General features: G+C 41.5%; 1 long non-coding RNA gene across 1 annotated transcript in view; it reads right to left on the bottom strand.

The window, feature by feature from the left end:
* Positions 1–1,214: 1,214 nt before the first annotated feature.
* LOC132249533 (uncharacterized) overlaps positions 1,215–8,825 on the bottom strand; it is a 104,059-nt gene continuing 96,448 nt past the window's right edge. Inside the window, exon 3 of the long non-coding RNA XR_009461007.1 lies at positions 1,215–5,180. This is a non-coding gene — a long non-coding RNA (uncharacterized LOC132249533). The remainder of the gene's footprint in view (positions 5,181–8,825) is intronic.

Genomic DNA, 8,825 nt, shown 5'->3' with positions numbered 1-8,825 from the left:
TAATACAATTCCTTTCACCTCTAGGTTATCAATCATTTTAGACTCTGGAACTAGGTTGTATAGTCCTACCCCTACCACCCCCCAAACACACAAACACTAACAACTTGGCTGTTCAGTGCCATAAGTAAAGAGATAATTAGTCTTAATACAGGTGTGCCTATTATGGGAACTTTACCACAACACTGAAAAGTAGAGCAAGTGGAGTAATGAATAAATACAAGCAATGAAGCTGTTAGTGACTTACATAATACACAAATAAACATGACAATATCTGTATGAAGTTTTCTGAAGTAATTTTTAGAAAACAAAGCATTTGGGGGACATCCGTGGAACTTTTAATGTATTATTCTCTCCTAAATAAATAAATACATAAAACACAATGCAGTTTCTCAAGGCAATTTCACTACTTTTTTTTGGTATAGCATCAACATCACAGTAGATACTTAATTAGATTGGGGGGGGGGGCGTTTTCTGAATATTGCAGACGAATCTAGTAGTACAGCCAGAAAATGGTGCAAATACTTTTTTTTATGACAAGAGCAACTAAATATGAATAATTGACTGTCAGTCAATCTGAGTTCATTGCCCACTGTGTATTCTTCCTAACCCTGCACAGCTCAGATTCCCCATGCTTGTTGTTTCCTATATACCTATGGGTTCAAATCATACAGATCAAAGAGTGTAGGAAAATAAATTTTTACCTAACTGTGGTTCATGCTGCAACTGTACTCTAGGCTGTACTCCAAGGAAGTTTAGACATTCAAAAACCCTAAGTGCAAATAATTCAACTAAATCAACTTCTAAAACATTTTGTGTTTGCAGCATTAGATGCACCCTCAGGTTACAACTGCATTTGTTTGATTTGTGCAATTTGTTCCACAGCAGGGATGGACCAAATGGCAAATCCGACTGGCAATTTGACTTGATTTCCCAACAGCCCCTGTTTGCATTCCTCTGGCAGGTCTTCATGGAGACCCTCAGGACTGGCAGGGCCATGACAATGCGGGGCCAGGGTCTCTACAAAGACCAGCCTCAGTGGTGTGTTGGCAGGGCACCTGGATGGGTAGGAAGATGCTCCAGGGCTGGGGCCAGGATCTTGCAGTGATGACAGTGTGGGCTGGAGCCAGTGCAGAGCCACTATCTGCTGCCTGAACACCCCTGGGGCAGCGGATTGCAGCTCTGCCCTGGCTCTGGCCCACACTGTCACTGCTGCAAGATCCTGACCCTGGCTCCAGAGCAACTCACTGCCTAAAACATACGTGTTTGGTTGTTTTTCACACAGAGAGGGAGATGCACCTAAAAACAACAGGGTTCTCTTTTTAGGCTATAAACAGAGTCAGGTTTAACCGGAGGTGGGTGGGAGGAAGGAAGGGAGGGGAGCGCTGATTGCCTTACATTTTGACTTGCATCAACACAGGTTTGTAGGACAGTTGTTTACATGCACAGTTTGAATAGCAATTACATGGATTACTACTCCAGGGAAAAGTGTTATTCCAGATATTTCACAAGTACTTAATGGGGGACAAAAGGGTTGGCCTTGTGTAGGATCCCAGGATAAAAGGCTTTGTTCAAGGAGAAATCCAAAGTCTCTATTTACCCTCAGAGAAAAGACTACAGTGTCAAAAACTCTTTTGACATACAAAAAACTAGAACTCTTGGTTCCAAAATGATACCTTTTTTTAGACTAATTGGGAAATCACAAGAAAATTGTCCTTTTCTGCAAACTTTTAGGATCAAAGTCTCTTTGTCAGGCCCTGGGAAAAGTATAGCTGGTACAAGATGGCAAAAAGTCCCCATAGGTAGGAAATAAACTTCATTTTTGCACAGAGGGAGCTGAAGATTGATGGTTGTCTCCCTCTGGGTCCATGAGAGTGTCCTTGTGAGCTGGAAATTCCAGTTTCCATGTACACAGAAGGGCAGTCAGTGCTCAGCTTGGTCAAAAATGCTCTGTGTTTTAAACACAAGCTTGAAAAGCCTTTCATGTTCTTGGAAGATATGTTGGCAAGGGCTTGGGAGCACACATACCAAGGAGAAAAGCTACAAAGTTAGAGATCAAACATTTGAAAATTTTGGACTGTACACATATATAATAATTTTTTTCTGCTCTCTCAAGTGTGAAATTAGTATTCCTACATCTTACTGACTTAAACCATTTTTTTTTGTGCTGTGGTTGTCTGACTGGCATTTTTCAAATCTTCTGAGACTTACTTTATTAAACTCACCTGTATATGAAATTGGGAGTCATTGTGGATTCCTGACAGATGGTCCTCCTGGCCTCATTTAAGCAAATTAGTGAAAATTGTCTGTTGTGCTGTATTGTTTTGGAGTCTTCAGTATAATTGTGAAAATTGTAAGTATGAAAAAGTTCAGTCTGCTGTGTTCATAGAGTTTTGACAAAGTTTTGTTTCTTACTTGTTTGAAGTGCTGGGTAATTTGATTTATTTTGTCAGGGTTCACAGGACCAGGTCCTGAGATAAATGGGTCTGTTTCCATGACATGTATTCACAGGACCAATACCCCAGGTCCTAAAAGGTGCTGCATGCCTGAAACATCCATTCAATTTAAGTGGAATTCTGATGGTGCCCAAGACCATGATCCAGACTTCCAAAGACATCATAAAATGTAGGCCCCTATGAAGAAGCAACGCCCAGAGCACTACATTCCCTCTGCTCTCCAGTGCATCCCTTGTCTGACATGTTTCCATACCAAGGCAATAAGTTAAAGATGTCTGTTCTCCAGACTGCCATTTGGGCATTGGTCCTTACATTGTGAATAATGAGATGTCTGGTTGAGGTCTGCATGACAAAGGAAACAGGTATATGCTGTATGTTGCATCTGGCTCAGTCCAATCTCCTCCCCAGAACACCAATCCAACTGCATCCCCAGCAACCAGAAGCAGCAGCTCATCTGTGGCTAGCTTCCTCAGGCTAGTACTGCCTTCCGGTGAGGTGTAAAAACTATCTCCATAACTATGCCCTAGCAAATAAAAAAAGTAATAGGCTTGTTTCTTCCACACCAAAGAAGTACCCGAGATGCCCAGAATATGGTGGGGGTATCTGGTGTTGAGGGACCCCCGTTACCAAGTCCAAAGGGTTGCTGCGGACTCCTCATCGATCAGGAGGCAGCCCTGAGTATTGGAAATAACAGCTGTTAGATGAGTAAATGGTAAAGCCTTGTGCTTAGGCACATGGATCTAGTGAGAGGGCCAATATTAGAAACGCTTATTGTAGGGCAGAACAAGCCATTGTGGCCCCAAAAGTTAGGCTCAAAAGCCATACTGTGGCTCTGGCCTGGCCAAAAATTGGACCACTACTGATGGCTGCCTTCTATTAGAACTTAATCATTCTTCTCTTTGTGCAGCTCTTTCCCTTCACCGGATATCTGGTGTCTCCCAGCCTTTAACTTGATTCCAAACACACTTGCTTTTGCAAAGCCTTTCTTATCCCCTTTGTTTTGTTGATCACACAACAGTTCCACTTTTGAATGCTGCATGCAGAAGTGAAGCCGTAATTTTTCATAAAACCATAGAAAAGCAGGGATGGAAGGGACTCAAGGAACCTCCTGCTCAAGGAAGGGTCATCCCTATCCAAACCATACTAAATACTTATATAAGCTATTCTGAAAACTACACAACAACTCTGTCACACAAAGCACATTACTCCAAAACATCAAGACATTCTTATCTGCCACACATAAAGCAGGGGTACAAGGGAACTATGAGGTTGTTAAAATAAATGAACCTGACCATTCAATCCTGCATATGCATATATCTCCAAACACATGAATGATGCCACTGACTAAAAAAGCAGCACCCACCAATCTATATTTTGGATCAGAGCTTAATCTTTTCAAAACAAGTTTACAAATTGCTCTTTTAATATGGGACTCATCTTGCAAGGTCATTAAGTGGGCATAATCCTACTTCAGCTGGTGTTGAAGGTGTTTAACATTTCACAGGGCCATGTTCTTGTACACAAAAACAAGACCATAACTGCACATGCAAGAACATATCATTGCCACATGAAGAAATACAAACAGGATACCACGAATATAAATGGTCTTGGTAGTGTTTAGGTATACAAGGATGGATTCTCCCTTCATAAGTGTCAGTATAAGGGCCTTGTTACAAGTTGCACTTTGAGCTGCTCAAATGTTGATCAGTGTAAGTTCTAGTTCGAGTTTGGAGCAGACACCTTGAGTGTTTTTACGTGCTCTGAGACTTGGGTGCTCTAACTAGAGCATTCCAAGAGCTGCTCCAATCAAAGTGCCCACAGTATCTAGTGTATTCACCATCCCCATGCCTCAAAATGGTGGTGAGGGTGCTCCAACCAAACTTTGTTGAATGAACTTTAGTCAAAGCATTCCCCCCCCCCCACCACCACCACTGTGAAGCGTGGGGGTGCTGAACACATGATACATGGAGGCTGTTGGAATGCGCTAATTAGCACTTGTCAGCAGGCTCAATCAATCAAGTCTGCTCTGACACTAATTACAGCACACTGGAGTAGTATCCCCGCACATCTACAGGCACCCCTCAAGGTTAAAAACCTTCTCTGACTGTCCCCTGCCTGCACAGCAGTGACTTGCCACTAGAGGACTGGCAAGCAGGCACCTGACTAGGAGCTACAGCTGTGAGTTACCATTACAGGCTGGTGATCCAGGACAGGCTTCTATCCCTGCTGTAGGTAGGGATGTGCGAGAGATTAGTCTGCAGGGAGGGGAGTGGAGGAGGAGGGTGGGAACATGATGCTGGGACGTAATGAAATGGCAAGTGGAAAAAAACTGGGGGTGGGGAAGTGTGGTGAAATGAAGGAAGTCACTCACTGAGGGATAAAATAAAATGAAGCGAAAAAAAAAAAAAGAAATAAAGAAGGTCTTGTGTTAATAAATGGGGGTTGGGGTGTCTGGGGAGTGCTGGCTGTGCTTCCCAGTGTTGCTGGGAGGTGGGAGCAGTGAGGAAAGGTTGCAAATTCTTCCAGGTTATATGAATGTATATATACAGCCAGAGATGCAATCAAACTTAATTCCCTCTGCCTCTCCTCTCCCCCAAACAAATATGGTAGAGTGGTCAAAAAACCATGCCTAGTAGAGATACTTGGAGAAACACAGTTTTAAGTTAATCTTCTGGATTTTCTTAAACTACAATGATGTTGCAGCAGACAGCAGTGCAGGATTTGGCCCTGAAAAAAAAAAGAAAAAAAAAGTTGCTTTAACAGATGTACATTTGTTTTCCCAGCTACCATCCATACTACAGAAGTCTCCTCAAATAACCAGAGACAGATTGTGAGGAGCTTCTTGCTCATGTAATAGTTGTTGCACTTTATTTATTCCTTTTAGTTATTCATTTGTAAATAGCAGTTAACTCTTCCTACAACCATTTATGGCTAAAGAAAATTAAACTCCTATAGCTTTGCATTGTGCCTTCTACTTCAAAATGTTAATATCCTGTAATGTCCACGTTAATTAAGAAGTCTGCAATAATTCCAGGTAACTTAGTTTTACTGTTTACTTTGGAAATAGTATGTGTGTTCTTATTCAACAATTACAGGTTAGTCACGAAAGAACAGTGAGCTTCCAGTATGCAAGCAAATAAAAAGCAAAAGCTAATGTTGTATTCCCTCCTTTTATGCAAGGACTTGAATCTAGCACGCTATCATCCAAGCAAATTTTTCCCCATAGCTTGATATGGGCATCTTCTCATTCTTTGAGCCACAACAGAGCAAGATAATTCTTGAGCAATGTGCTGAAACAATGTTCTTGACTGATATCCAACCAAATTTCCAAAATCAAGATTTTTCTGTTACTGTTATTCTTTCCATCTATCCATTTAGCTATCCTACACACATCTGTATATATATTGTTTATACACACACACAAAACATGATCTTGCTGCACTAAAACTCTGGGTGTCAGAATCTAGTCCTAACGAATAGCTCTATGTAGCGTTAATTCCCATTTGGAATCCATAGACTGCAGTACCACAAGGAAACATTCTCTACCCTTGCTCTTTATGGTTTCTGTCTTAGAGCAGTTAGCTTTCCAATAGCAGTGTAACTAAGCAACGAGGAGGGTTAATGGGGGGTGAACAGGGCAGCAGCTCCAGGTACTGTTTTAGGAGACACCAGTATGGCGCCCTTCCCCCAGGGGTCCTAGCCAGCCCTGTGCAGCCCAGTCATAGAAGATGGATAGATGCAGCCCCATGGTCAGTAGTGTATGTGGTAGGGGTAGGGAAGTGGAATGATGCCTCTCACCTGAGGAGAGTTTGCTATAGGAGGCATAACCCCTGGGGTGGGAGGAAAGGGAGAAGCAAACAGGGTGTTAGGAGAAGCCAATGCTGCTGCCTGTCCTTCAGAGGCAGCAGCCTAAACCTGCTACAGTAGCAGCTGCAGCAGTAACAGCACACTGCCTGAAAGACAAGAGGCAGGGAGGTAAGACTCCTCTCCTGCTTCTCTCCTTCCCTCTTCCCCCTGCCTCCAGCAATCAACACAATTCCTCCATACACACCTCTGCCCTGAATAATGAAAGAATATGCTATTCCTTCTCTTTCTAGAGCTATAGGTTGACAAGTAGAGAAGATAAGACCTGGATATACAAAAGGAACTTACTGCAGTGCCCAAAACGTTTTATCTATAGACTATTTAAGCATAAAATACATGTACTGTTCTTGCACTGGACTCTGGACTGCCCTGTCTCAGGTCAGCAAACACCAGCAGGCTAGAGGAAATCATGCTCTTTCTTGTTCCCACTCTCTATATGGAAGAGAGAAAAGTGAGAAGAGCTGAAAGAGAAGGATTTGAGATATTAACCTCTTCTCTGCACCAGAATAGCCAATAGCTTTGCATTTAGGGAACTGTTCTGCACACTAGAAGGGTGGGAACACAACCCTCAAGCAGAGGGAACTGATCAGTCTTACACTTTTCTGGCCAAGTGCTCTAACCACTGGGGTTTTGGATGAAAAGGAAGAAAGGGCACTGGTAGTACCAGTAACTATGCTTTCAAAGAAAATACCAGCTGCTGCAACAATGTGGAGTATGATCTAGAAGATGTGCTCTAAAAACATTTATTGGTTTGAGTCCTGGAAGGAGAAGCAGGGAAGGAAACTTTAGTTGGAGCTTCCAAGTAGATCTTAGGCATTAAAGTGGTGCCAAGCTGCTAGTCTCCATTAAAACTGAGATATTGCTGGGTATGCTAGATGGTAGGTGCTTACAGAATTTAAAAATGTCAGAAACGGAGTGTAGGTGGAGATTTTACTATTCATATTTTGGGCACCTAAATCCCACTGAAGTCCCATTTTGGGCATTTGGTTTCAAATCCAACAAAACTGCTTAATGCTGTCCTAATGTATCAAAATGGGTCAATAACAAATAAAACCCAGCAGTCCTGACCTCCATTATGCTGAAATATCTCATTATTTATAGACTGCAATGATAGACATAGTTTAACTATAACAAATGCACAGGTGTAATCCAAAAGGTACTATTTACTCTGTGCTTTACAAAGATCATCATGCAAAAGGGCAATCTGCCCTTCACCAATTTATAGTATGGCAAAGCCACCCTTCTTTGTACAGTATGGCAAAGCAACCAAATACAAGCATTATCTTGACTGGCTTCAGTTTTTCAATCAGCTAGGTCACAAACAAAACCCAAGCCAAACTGAATGCTACTCCAATGCTCATGGTCATACTTTTGTGTTTTTGTTTACTTTTGTTATGTGAAAACTGGGAATGCTAATCTGTGTTAGTGTTAGCTCAAATTAAAATACTACATTAGATTTCTTAAGCATTTTCTTCCCCTTCCAAAAAAATTAACAGCTACATAGTTTAAAACAAGCCAAACAGATAGTGGTTTGAAATCCAAATTATGAATCATTTCAAGTTTTTTTTCCAGTCAGTTCTATTTACAGTTGCAACCCCAGAGGCCCATTTTGAAGATTTAGTCAGTACAGCATTCTAAAAATATAGAACCCTGTATAAATATTAAGGAAATGGGGTTGAATGGCATTCCATTTTTAGCTTTCATATAGCATTTGGTCTTGCCCATTCTGATTTTGTGGAGGCAATGTACAAAATTGCTGTTCAACTCTACCACGTGACTAAAAACCCTTAGCCACTAAATCTGTGAATCTGGCTTATTTTCTGTAGCACTGCTATCAGTGTCATAAATTGATTCTGTGACTTTCAAAGTTTTGGCTGAATCTCATTACCAAGAAGTAATCGTAAGCATTTATTTACTGTGTAATCATCTTAAAACATACCCTTATTTAACCTCTGTATCTATGTAGCAGGTTAAAGGACTTCTAGATTTCTATTCTGCTGCTAAAGCCATCACGTTTTTCAGCATGGCAACTGTGAAAATATTTTGCAATAATCTACAGTCACTTGGATTAGAACTAATGGGGATGCACTGACAGATATTCTGGGGGATGTTATCTTTACTTTTGGGTTCTTTATTCCATTACTATTCTCTCACCGATGCTCACTTATCACCAGAGAAACCATGGTCCAAAAGCCTAACCATGTCCAAAAGCTTAACTGCTCTAATAAACAATATATATCACACACATATCACACTCACCCCCCCCAACCCTCCCCTCCTTAGCATATGCCAAGAGCAGAACACACCTCTACCAAAGATGTACCTTTTCCACTAAATTAACACTCATGAGTAATTCCACAGAGCTAGACAGTTCTTTGTGGAAGGCCATCATAAAGGATTAAGCAGGTTTCAAATGGCCTTGTGTGCTCCCTCTATGAAGAAATACATTTCACCTAGTGTATGCATCATTTTCTATGACACGAGGTGGGATTAGATCATTTAGCAGGC

Source organism: Alligator mississippiensis, chromosome 3 (assembly GCF_030867095.1).
Source record: "Alligator mississippiensis isolate rAllMis1 chromosome 3, rAllMis1, whole genome shotgun sequence".
Taxonomy (NCBI): domain Eukaryota; kingdom Metazoa; phylum Chordata; order Crocodylia; family Alligatoridae; genus Alligator; species Alligator mississippiensis.
The sequence above is the reverse complement of the archived record's forward strand: the minus strand, read 5'-3'. Positions and strand labels throughout refer to the sequence as shown.